The 19,567-nt window shown below is 42.9% G+C and overlaps 1 pseudogene; it reads right to left on the minus strand.

The window, feature by feature from the left end:
• Positions 1-623: 623 nt before the first annotated feature.
• Positions 624-716, minus strand: LOC119976907 (annotated as a pseudogene).
• Between the last annotated feature and the right edge of the window lie 18,851 nt (positions 717-19,567).

A 19,567-nucleotide genomic window follows, 5' to 3' on the forward strand; every position in this document is an offset into this window, starting at 1 on the left:
CTGCAGTCTCGCAAGATCGGACTGAATTCATTACTACATCTTGTGACAGGATAGATAGAATAAAGGCAGGTCCGATATATTTCTCATTTTTACCGCATTCAAATGTCCATTTAAGTCCTTATTTTGCCAGCTCCTTTTCCTGAATTATGTCCGGTTATTTTTAAATCACATTTTCCTTCCCAGAATTACACTATGCCTCCATTATCGAACTGTTGGACAGTATTGAGCTCGAAGCACCGCATGCTCCCGATTGCAATTATAATGCTGGGAAATATGTTCTTGGTTCTAATTTAAGCTATTTTCTATTCTGTTCCCGTAATTAGTTTTTGTTGCCAGCAGTTTTAACTCTTCGCTTTCAGTCTCATTGAATTTGTCCTGCTGTTCCCGCGGGAACTTAAAATCATCTGAATGTATTAAACAATAGTTTTTTAAAAAATCATTTTGTTTCATGATTCAAAGTTTCCCTTTAGTGGAATCTACATTCCCGAAGTTAAGAGTGCTTGCATGCACCTCGTCCATTTGTCTGTTTAATTTTCCAGAACAACTTTGGAATTGTTTTCACTCGAGTTAAAACCCATCTCGCCCGATTGAAATTGGTATCGAGAGAAGCCATGACGTAGATGAAAATATGTTTGCTAAGCAGTGTTCGAAGAGAAAGATTCCCGATTCCATCTTTATTAAGCGAATTGTTAACCTTCTTTAATTTTAGAAAATAATAATTGCAATCAGTGTGCTTAATTGACAGAAGACCTATTCGGACCGCAGGGATTGTCTCTGATCTATGACTTGACCATGCCTTCCAAATTCAGAGAGACTGATGCTTTTCATGAACATCGTTGTCAGGTCCATCGCAACCAGCTGATCATGGGAAGTGATTAAATAACGGTTTCGGAATTTATAGAGGTTCAGTGTGAAATACTAAAACTACAAATGAGTTTCCATGGGAAATAAATTAGAGTGTGACCTGGACATTACATGTACAGATAACGTGGAGTGCAAAACCATGTGCATTGGGAATCAGATGGCATTCGAAAATATTATCTGACGTGCACCAATACATTTCTGATATTCCAGCATCAACCCCATATACATTTTTGTAAATATGCTGGTCGTCCTCCCCTATTATTCGAAAGGCATCTGCACTGATTTAGTATCTGTTCAAACGTATACTGAATTGCAATTAAGAAGACGTGTTTCACATTGCTTGTTCATTGTCAAATTTTGGCCGTGCACATTGGTTCCCAGAAACATCTGGCCTCAGGTGCCATATGTACAGCGATTCCATGATAAGACATGGGGTATGCTTACTAACTTCGGTATTTAAAGCAATTATCAGATATTGATTGGCAGTAGAAAACAAAACTTGAATACTTTATATCAGAAGGCATTGAAGTAACCGATGAGTAATACAAAATAAAAATGGATAGCGCAAACATGATAAATTCGGTTTGTACAGCCAAAATGGGCAAGAGGTTGGAGCTGAGTATGAAGAGACAACCATGCGAACATTATTCCAAATGAACAAATGCTGAGGTTGCAGTAGCTGGCGAAGGTCCCAAAAGCTTTCCTGGTGATGAAGCAGAGATTTCAAAGACGATGTTGTTTTGCGTCGAATGTAGTTTTCTAAAGCTTAGTTCACAGAATTAACCAAATAAACAAATCACTTTGAATGCTGTTGTCCAAAACCTTGTGCTGAAGCGCGTCCATTGTTTTAGATTGTTCAAATAGGTGTTAATTACATTTATTGCTCGCATGTGGACAATTTGAATCGAAACTTGGACGTCCCCATATCTGTCCGAGATAACATCCTCTAAGATTGAATCAACTAACTCATAATGGAGTGGCTGAGAGACAGTCATACACAGTTAAAATGCGATTGATATTCAGTACTGCACATAGCGAAATTCAAACCAAACATTCACATAATTCCCAGAAACAAACTGGCAGTTGTGATACATGGCAACCTGACGAATCGACACCATAAAAGTGCACTCGGTGCACTGCTGGAAGACACATTGTATTATACAATGATGTAACCTTGCTCTTTATGCCACCGGCCTATGAATCATTTTGATGCTGCAGACATTGATGAAAAATGAAAATCGCTTATTTTCACGAGTAGGCTTCGATGAAGTTACTGTGAAAAGCCCCTAGTCGCCACATTCCGGCGCCTGTCCGGGGAGGCTGGTACGGGAATTGAACCGTGCTGCTGGCCTGCTTGGTCTGCTTTAAAAGCCAGCGATTTAGCTGAGTGAGCTAAACCAGCCCCTTGATGGAGCAAATTGGTAAGCATCCAACACCATTTCTCGATAATCGAATCAAGAAAAGAGGTTAGAAAAATAAAGAACATGTCATTAGTGAAAAGTAATTTTCGCATTCTGTCGCACGTGAATATATTTCTGCTCAATGTACGTAAACGTTAATGGAATGCATCTAATTTTGAAGTGGACTTATCTAAAAAAATAATCTATCTTTTTCAGAAATTGAAGAACTTCGGGGACAGAATAGTACGTACAACTGTCAAGGAAGGACGAAAACAACCTTGAATTCAGGGACTTTTACCAGATAATTTCGCAAGCCGACACCAGATGGTGGGGGATGACTGTAATGCGACAGGAATCCCAGGCCCCGGTTGAGGCCACACTCCTGTGCGTGGAACTTGGCTATAAGTTTCTGCTCAGCGATTATGCATTGCCGCGCATCCGGAAGGCCACATTGGAGAATGCTTACCTGGTGATCAGAGGCTGAATGCCCTTGACTGTTGAAGCGTTCCCCGACTGGAAGGCAACATTCCTGCCTGGTGAAAGTCGTGCGATGTCCGTTCATTCATTGTTGCAGCATCTGCATTGTCTGGCCAATGTACTACACTTCAGGACATATTTTCCTGCAGTGTGTGAGGTAGACAACGTTGGCAGAGTCGCAAGTGTATCTACCGCATTCCTTGTGGGTGGTGTTCTCACCTGTAATGGTGGTATCCATGTCAATGATCAGGCACGTCTTGCAGAGAGTGCCTTGGCAGGGCTGTGTGGTGTCATTGTCGCTGTTCTGAAGGCTGGGTGGTTTGTTATAAACAAAGGTTTGATTGAGGTTGCACGGTTGTTTGAAGCTAGGAAATGAGGGTGTGGGATGACCTTGGCAAGATGGTCATCTTCATCGATGATGTGTTGAAGGCTGCGAAGGAGATGTCGTAGTCTCTCCGCTCTGGGAAAGTACTGGACGACGAAAGGTACGAATGGTCAGTTTTGTCCCGTGTTTGTCTTCCGTTGAGGTTGGTGCGGTTTTTTGCTGTGGCACGTTGGAGCTGCAGGAAAAGATGTCCCGAAGTGTGGTACATTGGCCAGACAATGCAGATGCTGCGACAATGAATGAACGGACATCACACGACTTTCACCAGGCAGGAATGTTGCCTTCCAGTCGGGGAACGCTTCAACAGTCAAGTGCCATATCCCATTCGTAAGAGTGCATCTTTCAGCGTCTGTAGATGTCTGTTACGCTCCTCTTAATCTGACAGATACTGTGTATACGGAGGGCTTGTCCATAGGGGAAGGCTTCTTTAATGTACTTAGGGTGGAAGCTGGAGAAGTGGAGCATCGTAAGGTTATCCATGGGCGTGTGGTAAAGCGAAGTGCTGAGGTAACCGTCCTTGATGGAGATGAGTGTCTCCAAGAATGCAACTGATTTTGGAGAGTAGTCCATGGTGAGTCCGATGACGGGATGAAATTATTGATGTCATCGTGTAGTCGTTTCAGTGATTCTTCGTCGTGTGTCCAAAGGAAAATAATGTCATCGATGTATCTGGTGTAGAACATCGGTTGAAGGTCCTGTGCGGTGAGGAGGTCATGTTGAAACTTGAAGATGTTGCCATATTGAGATGCGGATTTGCTCCCCACAGCTGTTCCGTGCGTCTGGATGAAGAACTTGTTACCGAATGTGAAGACGTTGTGATCCAGAATGAACTGTATGAGTTGCAGAATTGCGTATGGAGATTGGCAGTTGTCGGTGTTGAGAACTGACGCTGCTGCAGCACCGTCTTCATGGGGGCTGCTGCGATAGAGTGCCGAGACGTCCATTGTGACGAAGAATGTTCCTAGTTCAACTGGTCCATGGGTGCTGAGTTCCTGTAGGAAGTTCATCGTGTTGTGACAGAAGCTTGGTGTACCATTTACGATGGGTTTCAAGATGTCCTCAATGTAGCCAGAGAGGTTGTCACACAGGGTCCCATTGCCTAAAACGATAGCCTTACGACACACCATACCGTCCTATCGTTTCAGGCAATGGGATCCTGAGTGACAACCTCTCTGGCTACACCGAGGGCATCTTGAAACCCATCGTACATGGTACGCCAAGCTTCTGTCAGAACACGACGGACTTCCTACAGATGGAAGGCCGTAGAAATCTCCAATGCGGGGAATACGTGGGATGAGAGCACGTAGGGTGCTCTGAAGGTCTCGATCCAATGTCTTCATCAGTCTGTTGAGTTGGCGAATGTGTTCCTTGGTCGGATCTACGGGAAACTGTCTGTCGTGTTCCTGGTTGTTGAGTTGCCAGTATATTTTTTTGCAGTAGTCCGTTCTGTTCAGTATGACGGTGGCTCTTCCTTTGTCAGCTGGATTGATGACGATGATGCGGTTGGTCTTCAGAGCGTGGATGGCATGGCGTTGTCCTTGGCTGACGTTCGAGGCTATCTGGTGAATACAACTTATAAATCTGGCATTTACGCGACTCCCGATGGCTTGAGCATCCATGTCGAGTCTCGGGCAGCGGCCTCACGAAGGGGTACAATTCGATTCTTTCCTCTTTGGTTGCCGGACTGCAGATCTCTTGGTCTGCTGTTCCGGTTCATTGGTACTCTCCTTGGGTTCGCTGTCGGTCTCTTGGGGTATGTGGAAGATTTCCGTGAGTTTCATTCGCCTGATGAATTCCTCCAACTCTAGCGAGACTGATGGGGTCCTTTTTGGCGGTAGTGCAGAAATGGAGCCCTCTGCTGAGGAATTCGATTTCGTCAGGATGAAGGGTGTAGTCCGACAAGTTGACAATAGATTTCCCTGTATTATTTTCTACTTTGGTACCGGGGGAGGCTTGGTTTCTGCTGGTGGTGATGCCGAGTTTCTCAAGCTTCCTGTTCTTGCTGTGCATATAGGTGGTCTGGCATCGTTGTCTCATCGGTTTGGCGAAGTTCCGCGGCTGGCCTGCTGCATCCAGAACGCAAGTTGAGAATATTGCCTCTATCATAGTTTCCAGGTTATGTCCTCTGTTGTAGAGCTTGTGTACGAGGTGGTTGAGAAGTGTGAAAGAGGTGCGACGGCAGAGTCTCCTCAGCATATTCTGTGTTGCGGTTCGGCTTGAGTGTGTTTGTGATCTGTAGCCATTTCGGGATCTTGCCTGCTTTCTTGTATCTTTGCAGAAACTTATTGTCAATGGCCTCACGGTAGCATGGTGGTTAGCATCAATGCTTCACAGCTCCAGGGTCCCAGGTTGGATTCCCGGCTGGGTCACTGTCTGTGTGGAGTCTGCACGTCCTCCCTGTGTGTGCGTGGGTTTCCTCCGGGTGCTCCGGTTTCCTCCCACAGTCCAAAGATGTGCGGGTTAGGTGGATTGGCCATGCTAAATTGCCCGTAGTGTAAGGTTAATGGGGGGATTGTTGGGTTACGGGTATACGGGTTACGTGGGTTTACGTAGGGTGATCATTGCTCGGCACAACATCGAGGGCCGAAGGGCCTGTACTGTTCTATGTCTATGTCTCTACGTGCTATCCTCCAGGAGATTCTCTCCATTTTGAGCCGCCGGCTTGCGGTATCTATGGTGGCGATGATGTGGAGATGCCGGCGTTGTACTGGGGTGAGATCAGCAAGAAGTCTTACAACACCAGGTTAAAGTCCAAGAGGTGTGTTTCAAACACCAGATTTCGGAGCACTGCTCTTTCCTCAGGCGAATGAAGAGCTATGTTCCAGAAACACATATATATATATAGACAAATTCAAACATGCAGGACAATGCTTAGAATGCTGGCATTTGCAGATGATTACGTCTTCACAGATCCAGAGATAGGGGTAACCTCAGGATAAAGAGGTGGGAATTGTCTCAAGCCAGGACAGTTGGTAGGATTTAGCAAGCCCAGGCCAGATGGTGGGGGATAAATGTAATGCCACATAAATCCCAGGTCCCAGTTGAGGCAGCACTCATGTGTGCTGAACTTGGCTCTAAGTTTCTGCTCGGCGATGCTGTGTTGTCATGCGTCCTGACGTCTGCATTGGAGAACGCCTACCCGGAAACCAGAGGCTGAATGCCCTTGACTGCTGAAGTGTTCTCCCACTGCAAGGTAACATTCCTGCCTGGTGATTGTTGCATGATGTCCAGTCATTCGATGTTGCAGCGTCTGCATCGTCGCGCCAATGTACCACACTTCAGGACATCCTTTCCTGCAGAGTATGAGGTAGACAACGTTGGCAGAGTCGTACACGTATGTACTGCGTCCCGGGTGGTGTTCTCACGTGTAACTGTGTTATCCATGTCGATGATCTGGCACGTCTTCCAGAGATTGCAATCGCAGGGTTGTTTGGTGTCGTGATGCTGTTCTGAAGGCTCGGTAGTTTGCTACAAACTGGAAGGAGTGTTTTGGGCCTGGGATGTTAATTATGGAAGTAATAAAGCGGCTGGTGTTACTCCTGCGATTGCATGGGAAGATGACATGTATGATGGGACAGGAGTTGTGTATGGTGGAGGAGTGGACTATAATATCTCGGAGGGAACGGTCTTTGCCGAATGCTGACAGAGGGAGTGAAGAGAAGATGTGTTTGCTGGTGACATCACGCTGGAGTTGGCAAAAATGGCGGAGGATTATGTTTTGCATAAAGTGGGGCGAAATACAATTATAATCCATTATAATCCAATCCACTTGGTAGTCATTCTCATTTTGAGTGTGCAATAATTAGCAGCGTACATGACCAAATCGTTTTCTTGCTGCTTAATGGAATGATGTTATGCTCTTTGGAAAATAGACGAAGCTCTCTAGACATCAACGAAAATAAAAATTATGCTTTCTGAGGTGAGATACGGTGTGATTTTAATGTCACCAACACTGAATATTCTCCAATACCCAGAGTCTAATTTCATCGTGCAAGATGGTAGATATGTTATTCTGCATGCCACATGTTATAGATCGATTCTGTGCAGCTTGAATTTTCTCCAACACCAGAGACAGCTCATGGCTTTGAAGGTATCCTACAAATGTATGCACTTTTCACTTTTCCAGGCTTCACCGTGGCAGCTCGCAGCACGTTCCCCATTCTTCCCATGGTCGTCAACGGACGCACTGTCAGGGACGAGCTGATATATAGCGCACTGCGGAAGCGAAACATATCGCCAGATGCAACCAAGCAGCATTAGGAAGTATTATTAATAAAGTTTTGAGAATAGACTTAGAAAATATGGTGTAGTAAAAAGGTAAGAATTCGTTACGGGAACTGAAATACTGTTTTACGAATACATTGGATATTTTGAAAATGAAACTGGTGGGGTAGAAGTAGTGAGGCCAGTAGATTCTGAATCCATTCAAATCGAAAAGTAGTTCGATTAATTGTCACATGTAGCAGAGTTTCTGAGGCTGCATGCGATTACAATATCAGATTGGTTTCAGATTAACTCACGCAGAAAAGGGAGGCTCTGCATATATATTTTTCACGGAGACAGGCTGTGACATTTGATGTGCCGCAGTGACGATTGTTCCTTACAATTCATGTGAATGGCGTCACTAAGGCGACAAATGAGCATCAGCTTCAGGATCATATGAACTTTTGTTTGGAATGGTAAACAGTGGCGAGGCTGCAAGAATGGGCTGACAGTGATAGACAGTCCGCAGCAAGATGTTCGATGGAAATCATGTGGGGAACTGCACAGATATTTATTTTTGTCCTAAGAATAATCAATGGATAATTTTCAAAGTTCTTCAATTTCCAAATGTTGACGTACATGCAGACTTGGCTGTCCAAACAACTATAATACAGGAACAGTTGAGAAGACAAGTTATATGACATTTCTTAAGCCAGGGGATCAAAGAGCAAGAATAATGCTGCAAATGCAAATCTTCTCAAGATTATGGTTTGGCCCGATACTAAAGATTGTCTCACTTGCAGTCGCCATATTTGAATAAAGCCACTGTTGCCTTGTAAAGCATAATAGTTAATACGTTGATACTTGACATAACGTGCGTGTGCATAACGAAGCTGGGAAAATGCCTATATTCTCCGGATTTCAGTGCAATGTGAGGAGATCCCATTGAAATGGTGATTAATAATCAATTTTGATAGGGCCCACATTAATAGATTGTCTCCAATGGCAGAGAACTGAAATACGGAAGCAAGTTTTCTCCAGACATGTATGCAAATAAATGTCTTAATCCGAAGTATGTTGTACCCCTAATGCGAAGTTTGTGAATGCTGCATCTATTCATATAGCGAAGACGGATACAGACAACAATTTGGATCAGTGAATCATGGGATAAGGACATGACTTAAAAATGTAGTCCAAGGCCAAAATCATCATGGTCATTCTAAATGACAGAGCAGGCTTATCCACTGTTTAGTCTACCCGGTTAGCTGTCGTGAAATGTATTTCATTATTGCGATGATTTTCCATCCAATTTCAGTGCTGATCAATTGGAAAAGCACAGTGAATCACATTCAACTCTTTGGAATTTGATTTCAAATTTCTTCTCCAAGAGGCGAATTGTTTTTTGTTAGTCATGGTAAAGACAACACCCAATTGCATCTTTCCCGCTGAGCAAAACCAGTGAAATCAATATGACCAGGGCCGGTTCCGAGGCCAGCGAATTTTTTTCCCGACTTTTCCTGCACCGCCATTCCACGGCCCCATGCTCAACTACCGCGTCACATTCCCTAGTGGCAGAATGCCCTGGACTAGTGCGTGGTGTCAATCTCATCGCTACGAGATCCAGAGACACAACGCAAGTAAAATGTGATGTAATTTTAAAGCATCTGTGCAACATGACTGAACTGGCTAAACTGCAGTCCCCAGGTTTGTAAATATAACAAAAATAACCGTTATAAATAAACTGGCATACGATTAAAATTATTAACCCGGCTACCTCAAGCTCCACTCCCCAACGATTCCCACTCTTTACACACCAACGTGAGCAAAATATTAGGGAGGGTGGTGGAGATAGAAGATCAATGATGATAAGGAAAAACGTAGAAAAGACCTGCGTTGTACTCTGGTGGTATTCAGTTAACGTACTTCAGGATTTCAAGCTTTCGCTTCGGCGTCTGTTCCTTCTAATCGTCAGAGCTTTGTCTGACAAGGATGACGATGTTCTTTGTAGATTTAGGATAAAGTATAGAGTAAAAAATGTGCAAGAACGCCATTGACTTTAGAACAATAAAACAGTTTTTACTTCAGTAGAGCGAGGCAGTGAGTTATTCCTTCATTTCATGCCTAATCAGTCCAGATCAGCACTCTCAGAAGTACCTTGAAGGAACCATTGACTGCCTGCTGTTAGTCAGACCATTGCCCCTGGCCAACCCATAGTTTACCCGCCAACCAATCGAACAGACGTCCTCCACAGCTGATTTTTAAGATTCACTCGGCGCAGACAAGTCTGATTTCTGGTCTCCAAAACACAAATCTTTGAAGAGACTGTCCAATCTAGCAGGCTGACTCAGCTGAAGTCCACTGCATAAAGGTGCATTTCGATAATGCGTTCACGGAAGAAACACACTAAAGGCAAACAAAATTAATGGGAATAAAGCAAGCACCAATAACATTTCGAGACCCATACCATCAGGAGGTCATTTCTTGGTTCTCGAACATTTAGCCTAATAGAATTCCGAAAGTGTCCATTCAGCTACTCGAATCTACATCATTCCTCAAAAAGAGAATCGGAGATAGGCCCCCTCACCCGCCCTGCCGGATAACTTGACAACCCCTATCTAACTTTTCGGACACTGAAGGACATTTAATAATAGCCAATGCACCTAACCTGCACATCTTTGGACAGTGGGAAGAAACAAAAACCAGAGGAAACCCAGGCAGACTGGGGGGAAAACGGTGCGAAATCGAAACAAATATTCACCCTTTGCTGGAATCGAACCACGTTACCCTGGAGCTATGAAGCCGCAGTGCCACCATTCTGCTCCAATATGTCAAGGCAAAACACTGTCGGACCTTTTTGTTTGCCTCGCAGTTCTGCTGTTTGGAGCGGCTGGAGTGGAACGTGGTGGTCCATTCTAGGGAAAGATGGCAAAAGAACCGCTGTAAGTCATGTTTCTGTTGCCGAACTTTTGTTTTTAAATTTCGAGCACTCAATTATATGTGTTTTCAATTAATGGCGAATTTAGTGTGGTGAATAGACGTAACCTGTGTGTCATGGGGTTGTGGGCTTGAAATCCACGCAGATGTCGGGAGACTGGAAACTCCATACAGACAGTGACTGAGACCGGGATGGAAGCCGGGTGCTCAGCGCCGATTGCAGCAGTCCTATCCACTGCACAACGGTACCCCCTAATTGTTGACTGAAGTTAAATAATTGCTGAGTGAAGTTTGGAATATTTATGTTCAACAATTTAGTAATACGCTAATGCTTCACTGGAACAATTCGATTCATTTTTTCTCAGGTAAATCAAAGGATTGTGGTAAGATCAGTTTAATGGGAATGCATTATTTTTCTTACGTTTTGGAGGTTAATGCATGTGCGACATGTTGAAAAAATATTTATCATATCTTTATTTCCACCACCCCTTCAAATTATTTCAGGTAAAGAACTAGATGCAAGCACAGCAGGCACGTAATGCTAAAGTTATGCACATTTCAATATAGACCATTTTCGGGAATAGGTAGCAATATTGAGCGATCGCAGAGGGATTCTTGTTTTTCTGGGCAGAGCCAATCATTATAAGTCAGCCATTCGACATTGATGAGTACAGTAAATTCACAGTATGCCAAATAGTGTTTAATTTTTAAGAGATGGGGTGGAGATAAAAATGCTTCAAAAATGATTTAGACTTGAATCTCCTACAAACTGTTCAGCAAGCAATGTTTTCTGCTCACAAAATCTGACACCAGTTATCATAAAAAGATCAGCGACATACAAAATTTGAGTTGTGTCTTCTCCGCATTTGCAAATGATAAATACTGAGAAATCTATTTTGGTTAGAGCTCTAGGAAATCAATAATTGTACCCTGCGTCTATTTATTATATTTTCTACACCACATACATGTGAATTATTTAATCATTTTTGAACCTTAATTTTTTTCTTATAAATTAAAGCAAAAAATACCAAATAGCAACTTTTTTTTCTTCTCTGTATGTGTGATATTCTAAGTAGCAGTAGCCTTATGCCATTATAGTTCCAGTTTGTAGCAACATTCATATTCATGAGTACATTTTTCGTTGGGTAAATATTACTTCTTCATCTTATTTTGTGGTTATTTGCAATGGTCCTTTTTTTTGGGTTTGACAGAAGTACGTTGGGGACTCAAGCTACGCCCATGTTTTTCAATTTGTGGCAATGTTCTCTACTATTGGATGATTGGTGGCACCTACATTGATGTCGTACAACTGTGTAATAACCTATTCAAATACTGAAACTTCAAAACAGACAAAGGAGAACAAAGATTACGTCGCAAGACAGTTGCATGTGTGGATGATTGGAGTGCTCTGTGGAAATTGAATATATTGTACTGAAGCTGCAGAAACTGAAGGGAAAAAAACAATTTAGAAAAAGCCTCTTGCTTTATGTAAATTTGCAAGCAATTGGATATAAATTTGGTCACAATAAAACTTATGATTACCTACAAGTTCTCTTGGCTTTTCAGAAGTGGAATCTCTCAAAAGAGCTCTAACGAATGCAGGTAAGTCGGCGCAATTATATGACTATGCCTTTTTAATGCCTGATTGAAAGAAACATTGGTGAAAAGAGGCATTTCCCATGAAGACATTAATCATACGCATCGCAATCGATGGATGTAACTTTGTTTCTCAGAAAGCTCTGTGTGACGCCACAACATCTTATTACTGAGCTCGTTGAAAGACAAAGAGGTACAAATGACAGAATGTACAAGTTGTTCAAAACGGTGATTCGCACATCTAACGTCTGATGTATGATGCTGATAGCGACCCGTCAGTCAGAGGCAATACTACTTCAAATTGTAGCTTTGACAGTGTATTTGTGTTGAAGCTGTCGCTTGCAACAATGTGCTCATTTTGAATTTTGGTTGACTCGTGAGCAAACCTTGCCGATGGACACATACCTAGCAACAATGTAAGTCTCTTCAAATGGTTTCGGTGAAAGTATTTCCCTAAACCCATTCTTGGCCAAATAAATAAATATCTTTATACCGCGCTTTTTGATCAAGTAACGTAAAGTTGTCAGATGGACCTTGGGCTTTAAATGCAAAACACCTCGAATGCAGTTCCACTTTAGGTTAATTTTTTGTTGGGAAGCACAAATAATCTTCAACGTTGCTGAGAAGCTGAGTTGTGAGCAAGTGCTATTGCATGGCATCCGTAATGCGTATTACATATAAGACCTTAAGACGATAAGACATAGGAGCAGTATTGTGCCACTCGACCCATGGAGTCTGCTCCGCCATTCAATCATGTGTGATACTTTCTCATCACCATTATCATGCCTTCTCCCCATCACCAACGATTGCCTTATTACTCAAGAACCTATCTATATATGTCTTAAAGAGACTCTGATATGGCGTTCACAGCCTGCTGCGGAAAAAGGTTCCAGAGAATCACCACCCTCTGGCTGAAGGAATTCCACCCCAACTGTTTTAATGTAACGTCCATTTAGCCAGAGTGTGTCCTCTGGTTCTAGTTGTTCCGATAAGTGGAAACATGCTCTCCACGTTCACTCTATCCAGACCACGAGGCATCCTGTAATTTTCAATATGATCCACCCCTCACACTTCTAAACTCTAAAGAGTACAGATGCAGAGTCCGTTCTTCATATGACAATCTCGTCATTCCAGCGATCATTGTTGTGAACTTCCTCTGGAAGCTTTCCAAGGCCAGCGCAAGGGCCCTTAAATATGGCGCCCAAGACTGCTCACAATACTCTGAATGGGGCCTGACCAGAGCCTTATACAGACTCATAAGTACATTCTGTGTCTTATATTCTAGCATTCTTGAGATGAATGCTCACATTGCGTTTGCCTTCTTATCTGCAGACCGAACCTGCAGATTTACCTTAACAGAATCGTGAACAATGACTCCCAAGTCCCTTTGTGTTTCCCGATTTCGAAAATTGGGTATGCCTAAATCACTCCTTCCAAAGTGCATAACCTCACACTTTTCAACATGGTATTTCATTCGCGACTTCATTGACAACTCTCATAGCTTTTCAAAATCCTCTGCAGCCCCCTTGCCTCCTCAATACTACCTGTCCCTCTACAGATCTTTGTATCATCTGCAAACTTAGCAACAGTGCCTTTAGTTCATTCTTCCAGATCATTAATGTATATGTTAGGCTTTGACTGGCATTCTGAGATAACAGATTCAATGTCCTTTGAAAAGTAGTTTTTATATACTCAAAGACATATAACAACTTAAATAATAAATAGAGGCAGCACAGTGGTGCAGTGATAGCACTGTGGTCTCACAGCGCTGAGCTCCCAGATTTCATCCCGGCTCTGGGTCACTGTCCGGGTGGAATTTTTACATTATCCCCGTGTCTGCGTGGATTTCGACCCCACAATCCAAAGATGTGCAAGGTAGGTGGATTTAAGATGCTTAATTGCCCCTTAATTGGAAATAAATGAATTGTTTCCTCTAAATTTATAAAAAAGAAAAAAAAAGTATTGCTTCTGAAATCTAGCTGTCTTTGTCCATTCAGAGATATGATGCCGGTGCCTTCGATACCTTAGAACATAGAACAGTACAGCACAGAACAGGCCCTTCGGCCCCAGATGTTGTGCCGAGCAATGATCACCCTACTCAAATCCATAGGATACCCGTATCCCAACAACTCCCCCCCTTAACCTTACTATTAGGACACTACGGGCAATTTGGCATGGCCAATCCACCTAACCCGCACATCTTTGGACTGTGGGAGGAAACCGGAGCACCCGGAGGAAACCCACGCACACACGGGGAGGACGTGCAGACTCCACACAGACAGTGACCCAGCCGGGAATCGAACCTGGAGCTGTGAAGCATTGATGCTAACCACCATGCTTCCAACCTTGTTACTCAACTTCGAATTCAGGGGGTACCACGATAAAGCTCAGAGAAATCCTTCCAGGGTTAAATGTCGCTGTTGTCCCCGTTAAATGTTTTATCTTCAATTTCCCAGAATCGCTACTCTCTCCTGGACAACTGCGCTGTTCTGGCAACAATCACACAGAAACGATTAAGGTTGCTTCAGGTCAATGGCTAGACAACTAGTTTGTGATGTTCACTGAGGATATCAGCCTGGGTTCAAGTTCTGTAACGGGCTGCAGTTATTCATGAAATTGATTTCTTCTCAACCATGCCCCTGATCTGAAATGTGCTGTCATTCAGGTGAAAACACGACCAGTCAGCTTGTCCCTCATAGGGGACAGTAGCCTCTGGTCACCTGCGACTATACCGACACCGACTGTGATTTTTTTCTTCAATATTAGTTGAACTTATGGACGCAGCAACTCGTGCAACTGGGTTCAATTTTCACGGCGCCACACATGATTAAATTAATGGTAGTGACATGTGATGACATCTTTGTAAAACAATGTAGAGTACCCAATTACTTTTTTCCAATTAAGGTGCAATTTAGCGTGTCCAATCTACATATCCTGCGCATATTTGGGCTGTGTGGGCGAAACCAAGGCAAACACGGGGACAATGTGCAAACTCGACGTGGACAGTGACCCAGGTGGAACCTGGAACCTCGGTACCGTGAAGCAGGAGTGCTAACCAGTGCACCACCGTGATGCCGTATGTTGTAACTTCATGGACCAGTTATGGTAATCGTCTTTCTAGGTATCAACATAAAATGGATCGCCGTAGGTGGATAGACACCTAAGCTCTTATTGCCTTGCATAAATCAGATATAGAGATCTTTCCCAGCATTTAATAGCGAGCTTCATGTAAGCATTTCCGTGCACAAAATATTAGGTCGCCTCGTCTGCTCGAATTTACTTTTTCCATGGAACATTGGAACATGAGGTCCTACGTATACTTTTCCAGGCGAAACGTGACAGCTGTAAGTTTAGTCATGTGTTTTCCAGAGGTATTGCGAACAGTACTCTGATCTCCGCAACCATGAAACCTCAGATAGAGCTTTCATAATAAATACATAATAATTGCGGATAGAAGTCTACGAACACTGGTATACGCTTTGGGATCTTGCAGTTTCGCCTATGTTTTCTTGCAACGTTGTAAATTGAACCCACAGGATTTCGTCACTGTCTACACCTTATTATGAATGTGGTGCATGAAAGCTCCATCTGAGGTTTCATGGTTGCGGAGATCAGGGTACTGTTCGCAATACCTCTGGAAAACACATGACTAAACTTACAGCTCAGTAAGAAGTCTTACAACACCAGGTTAAAGTCCAACAGGTTTGTTTCAAACACGAGCTTTCAGAGCACGGCTCCTTCTTCAGGTGCCGTGCTCTGAAAGCTCGTGTTTGAAACAAACCTGTTGGACTTTAACCTGGTGTTGTAAGACTTCTTACTGTGCTCACCCCAGTCCAACGCCGGCATCTCCACATCAAACTTACAGCTGTCACGTTTCGCCTGGAAAAGTATACGTAGGACCTCATGTAATCATGGAATAGAATGAGCTACACGTGAAGCTGGTTGTTTCATGGTACTACGGTGCATTAGCAACGCTGGTGATATTTTCCAATAATAGTATGCTGCCGTCGAACCAAAGGCAGCAAGGGCAGCACGGTAGCATGGTGGTTAGCATAAATGCTTCACAGCTCCTGGGTCCCATGTTCGATTCCCGGCTGGGTCACTGTCTGTGCGGAGACTGCACGTCCTCCCCGTGTGTGCGTGGGTTTCCTCCGGGTGCTCCGGTTTCCTCCCACAGTCCAAAGATGTGCGTGTTAGGTGGATTGGCCATGCCAAATTGCCCGTAGTGTCCTAAAATGTAAGTTTAAGGGGGGGGGGGGGTTGTTGGGTTACAGGTATAGGGTGGATATGTGGGTTTGAGTAGGGTGATCATTGCTCGGCACAACATCGAGGGCCGATGGGCCTGTTCTGTGCTGTACTGTTCTATGCTCTAAACTTTCTACATATCAAATGAATTAATACTAGGGCAGCACGGTGGCCTAGTGGTTAGCACAGCTGCCTCACGACACTGAGGGCCAATGTTCGATCCCGGCTCTAGGTCATTGTCCATGTGGAGTTTGCACATTGTCCCCGTGTCTGCGTGGGTGTAACCCAAAAATGTGGAGAGTTGGTGGATTGGCCATGCTAAATTGCCCCATAATCTAAATTTTGAAAAATACAATAAAAAATGAAAAATAAAATAAATTAAATGAATAGTATGGTCAATGAATGTAAGTGGTTCTGTGATACTTAAACACGTATGCAGTGCTTGCCTTGTTTGACTGAAAATATCAAACATAATTTTTCTTTGGCTTTTGTAATTTTCTTGTTGGATGGCCTGGTTTATTATTAGAACACTTTTTTCCGAACCTATACCCGGATTATAAACAGCAGCTGCGGATCAACCGTATCCAGAGCAACGGATGAATAACAGTATGAACAAGCAGAAAGCACTATCTCTCTGAGCTCCCGAATAAACCTGAGGTCACCTGGTACCAACATTCACTGATTGACCAGTAAGACTTCTGGTGGTCAGTCGGTGAATAACAACGCAACCACGATATCACTACAAAATATTTCCTTTGAAGGATTAAATGAATACATTGTCATCAGTATATGTACATGAGTTATCAGTAGTCAGTTAATCCAACAGAATTAATTCGTTAATTCTTTCAACAGGTTTCACAAATATATATAAATATATAGTTAAATAAATGGATAGTTTGATCTAATTAAGTCTATCAAATTTTCTTCTGACTGGCTGATCTTCTCAAGGTTTCACCTTGTTACTCAGAAATTGTAGATTCAATGTTCTCGATTACATTTTCATGCTGAACTATCTGACGCTGCAGCTTAAGTTGATTCTGACGTTGGTGTGACAGCCTTCTTTGATTTTCAAAAGCGAGCAATGGTTTCTTCTTAAAACCAACCTTCCTTTATCTGTACCCTGTCGGGACGAGGTGCAACTTATTCAATTAGAATGGCTTTTCTCGACCAATTGACTGTTCTCACAAAATCATCAGTACCCAGATGTGGTAACGTTCTAGACACTCTATCATAGAAGTGCTTTTGTTCTGCATTTCCTGCACTTCCGCTGCATTCTACTTCTTATCCTCCGATGGAACTGAGGCACGCAATCTTCTATTCATAGGTAGCTCTGCTGGCGGTCAACCATGTAACAATGGTAATGCTTTACACCGTGAATCTGCATCAGATTGGATGGCCATTGCTTTTTGTCATGATAGTTTTAAAATATGTGCACATTTTGCGTTATGATCTTTGTGATCCATACATATCCGAGCAACACCATTTTTTTTGTTTCACACATACGATGGAATTTACCCAATTGGTAGGCTCTTCTATCGTGGTGGTAACTAGTGCGAACTTTTCATGCCTTTTTGGGGGAAAAAAGGGTAACTGGAGTGCATTCCTCCAAACGCTTTCCGACAAGTTCGCGCCGCCATTACTAAGAAACGTTTTAGAATGCGATGCTGAGCTCGTGAGCATGACAAATGTTAACCTAGTTCCAAACATAGCTGCAGTTCTCTCAGCGTAATTCCATTTAAACCAATCACAATTTGCTCCCGAATCCCGGCAGATTCCACCGCAGAATGGGTGAAAAAGATAAATTATCTTTTAACTTTCAATCAGTGATGACATGATACATCACTTCTTCTATCTTCTGTAAACATGAATCTAAAACCGTAGAGTTCAGAATTATAATTCTTTCAGGAGGTGCAATGTTCTTCAAATGTTTGAGTTGCTTGTTGAAACGTTTCCTATCTTCATCGGTTGTAAATTTAAACGTTTTAAACACATAAATTGTTTCGGGTCCTGCAGCTGTTTGGATCATCGCTAACGGAAATCTTATTGATCTCCTAAATTTACTGCAGTCTGAGATAGATGAAATTGTTGTTTCAACACAGGGCAGTTGCTGTCCACATTAGCATGAAATCTGAAACTCATTAGTGGCTTCAACGACGCCATTCTTTTAATTCTTGCAGTCTGCAAAATCTTCAAGCATCTGTGAAAGTCGTGGCAGGCTGACAGTTTTTTTCTCAGGATTGAACACCATCCAAGCCTGGCACCATTTAATGTTCTTGTCGGATGGCCGGATTTACATTAGAAGAACACTGTCGCTAAATATATATTAAATTTTTTTTATCATTAACTGTGGGTCAAATATATACGAAACAGCAGATTAATAATTGTATGACCATGCACAAACCACTACTTTTCCCAGCTCTCTAGTCAGTCTCAGGTCATGTGAATCTAAAATTGACTTATACAATAATGAGACTCTTGTCTGCAGTGTGTGAATTACAACACAATCATGATTTCGTTACAGTGCATGCCTTCTTTGGTTAAAATATGAAACATACTTTCCCTTTGGTTTTTCGCAACAAGGAAAGTACCTGGAGTAGGCAAAGAACTGATGCTCGAAAACAAAATGTACAGCTTCCAACGTTGGATGTGATTACACGAGTGGAGATCAGGCAAACATAATTGAGCTCAAAATTGCATTGGAATCGAATTTTCAGATGGCAATCTGCTTTAATAACACATGCTCGTCGTTATATATGTGCAATAACGGAGCCGGTCGTTTGTATACACATGGTCCAGCTCCACACATTGTACCTTTTTTAAATTTTTGAGAGGCTTGGAGGAATAAACATCACGTTTTTCATGCCACCAATCAGCATCGACCTATCTCTTTGGATTTAGCAAGAACTTGATAATGACATATTTCCTGGTGTATTCTCCAAGCAAACGCAGGTAATCATTGTGGTAGCATTGTGTATAGCACAATCGCTTCACAGCTCCAGGGTCCCATGTCGATTCCGGCTTGGGTAACTGTCTGTGCGGAGTCTGCACATCCTCCGCGTGTGTGCGTGGGTTTCCTCCGGGTGCTCCGGTTTCCTCCCACAGTCCAAGGATGTGCAAGTTAGGTGGATTGGACATGATAAATTTCCCTTAGAGTCCAAAATTGCCCTTAGTGTTGTGTGTGGTAACTGGGTTATGGGGATAGGGTGGATCTGTTAACCTTGGGTAGGGTGTTCTTTCCAGGAGCTGGTGCAGATTCCATGGGCCGAATGGCCTCCTTCTCCTAGAATAGAATATAATTTACAGTGCAGAAGGAGCCCATTCTATGTAAATTCTATGATATATGATCAGCATCCACTTGTCAAACCTTCTTAATCTGCAGAAGAAATTGTTGTATGCCTACAATTAGTATTCTTGACTATCTGTTCTCATGAGTGGAAGAGAAAAATCTTCGGCATCATTCAGT

This window comes from Scyliorhinus canicula, chromosome 13, assembly GCF_902713615.1.
Source record: "Scyliorhinus canicula chromosome 13, sScyCan1.1, whole genome shotgun sequence".
Classification (NCBI taxonomy): Eukaryota; Metazoa; Chordata; class Chondrichthyes; order Carcharhiniformes; family Scyliorhinidae; genus Scyliorhinus; species Scyliorhinus canicula.